Source organism: Meleagris gallopavo, chromosome 2 (genome assembly GCF_000146605.3).
Source record: "Meleagris gallopavo isolate NT-WF06-2002-E0010 breed Aviagen turkey brand Nicholas breeding stock chromosome 2, Turkey_5.1, whole genome shotgun sequence".
Taxonomy (NCBI): domain Eukaryota; kingdom Metazoa; phylum Chordata; class Aves; order Galliformes; family Phasianidae; genus Meleagris; species Meleagris gallopavo.
The window spans coordinates 107,860,843-107,863,164 of record NC_015012.2 but is presented as its reverse complement, the minus strand read 5'-3'; the positions used below and the strand labels follow the sequence as shown (position 1 = coordinate 107,863,164).

At 48.9% G+C, this 2,322-nt stretch overlaps 1 protein-coding gene across 1 annotated transcript in view; it reads left to right on the top strand.

Moving 5' to 3' along the window:
* The window catches only part of LOC104910057 (transcription factor AP-2-delta-like), a 142,489-nt gene that overhangs the window by 1,907 nt on the left and 138,260 nt on the right, over window positions 1-2,322 (top strand). The window lies entirely within an intron of this gene.

Below are 2,322 nucleotides of genomic sequence, written 5' to 3'. Positions count from 1 at the left end.
AAAGAAAAGAAAAGAAAAGAAAAGAAAAGAAAAGAAAAGAAAAGAAAAGAAAAGAAAAGAAAAGAAAAGAAAAGAAAAGAAAAGCAAGCTACTGAAAACTGGAAACAGAAGCAAACTTTGATAAACAACGCGCCCAGCCACAATGAAACTCAACGCGAAGTCTGTCAGCTCCGACCATGAGCTTATGGCACTGGTTGGACAACCAGAGAGATCCCAATTAACTTTCCTGAAAGAATTTCTTTGAGAGCAATTAATAAGTGCTTTGCAGTTTGACTCATGTTATTAATTGGACTGGGGAGGAGTTAAAAGCACAAATGGTCTATATGATTTTTTAGGGTCTGTAAGCGAAGCTAACAGATGGAACTGACCAGTAACGTGCATCTGGCAAGCCGGGTTTCTTATAAACTTTCCTCCAAACAAAACCAGTTTGAGGGCTCTGTTGTTGTTTGAAGCGAAGTTGGGCTCCGAGCTGGCTGGTGGGGTCTGTCGATTTGTCTGTCTGCTCTGTGCGCGTGGGGAGGGGGAAGGGCTCTGGGTGATCGCTCGCAGGACGGATCCCTTGCAGCTTGGGGATCTGCTGGCAGCTCGGGCAGTAACCTGTCCTTATTCCTGTCCGTGTCCCATTCCTCGCTCCCAGGACTGGGCAGCCCCGGGACACTGCTCAGGTGCGGAGTGATGAGTGCCTCGTGAAGCGACTCCCTCAGATAAGGGAATCAAGATAAGGGGCATATCGTGTAACAGCCTCTCCTGTAGTTTCCCCATCCCCTCCGCCTCCTCCCAACCAAAAGGATGAAATTTAGTAGGCAGACGAAGCGCCCTGTGACTACGGCACGGTGACATCTCTGCCGCCCGATTGCGATGGGGATCCCTGCAGGGACAGCGCTGCCCTCTGAGCTTCCCCTGCTCGAGTGGCACCGGTTGTGTCCTATCTGCGTCCCCGTATGTGCACTGAGATTGGCAAGAGCCAGGAAATGCCTTCCACTCCCCATTTACAAAAATAAATAAATAAATAAAAAAGAAGACACTCGGCTGCACTAAAGGAGAAAATAACTGGGAGGAATCTGCAGAGCTACAGGGTGCAGAGCTTTGTGTGGGACGGGGTTTGCCCTCCTTCTGGAAAGAAAGGGACAGATCCCTCTCGGTCAGGAGTGTGTGCTCAAGGTGACTGAACTTTTTTTTTGGCGCACGTCTAAGCCATCTTGTTGGAGTCTCATATGCTGGTGTTGCATTCATCATTCTCCAGAGTTTGCCTATTGCTCTTCGATTCTCTCAGCCACCAAGATCTTGAGAAGTCCAAACAGAATCTGAATTTGGAAAAGTTCCTATGATTTTCTGAAATAAATAATGGGGGAAAATATTTCATTAACATCAGAACAGTAACAGTAGGAAAGCCAAATAAAAAGAAACAGTTCCTTCCTTCCTTCCTTCCTTCCTTCCTTCCTTCCTTCCTTCCTACCTCCCTTCCTTCCTCCCTTCCTTCCTTCCTTCTCCTCCTTCCCTTCCCACTATCCACCTTTTTCCCTCTCTGTTAAGAAAGGTGTGTGTTGGGGAGCACACAGCTCTGCAGAGATGAGCTCGCTAGCACAGCACTGGAGAGGTAGAAAGTGTTTGCTGCTGACCCCTGTGCACGCCTGGATAATCGCACTTTTCCATTTCAGACAATGCATTTCAATTCCAGTCGTGTGCCTTTGTCCATTTGTATAAAGAAAAGAGGGCTGAATGACAGGTCCTGTTAGCCTGCATGAACAGATACCAATAAACCCTCCCAAAACCTGGACCTTAAAAAAAAAATAAAAAGAAGAAGAGAGAGAGAAGAAGGAGAGAGAGGGAGAGAGCCACATGCCTATTTGCCCGCGGCTTGTTATTAAGACACCTTCTCTGCTGAAACACTTAAAAGCAAACCAAATTAAATGGCAATTAAAGGCGAGTTACACCCTCATCCTATCTCCGGGCTTATCATTTGTGGAAACTAACCATCAGCACAGCCACCCCGGCGGGAAGTGCCATTTGGGTTGGCATCTCCTCGGGGGGCGGGTGGTTCCCCCCCGAACCTCCCCGGCAACGGGCGGCCCCTCCGGGCGATCCGGGTGCGGAGCCGCATTGAACGGTGGGGCCGGGAGCCGCAACCTGGGGATACGGGGCTGCTCTCCTCTCCGAGCCTGGAAACTCCTCGGAGCGTCGTCCCTAAATAAAGGAGCAGCGTAACCCTACGGTTTTGCCACCCATTGCATTTCCATCACTCAGAGATATCAGCCCCGAGAAAAGAAGGGAAAACCGCTGTCAGTGGTCGTATATTCCCTTTCCCTGTTTTCTTTTTTTTTT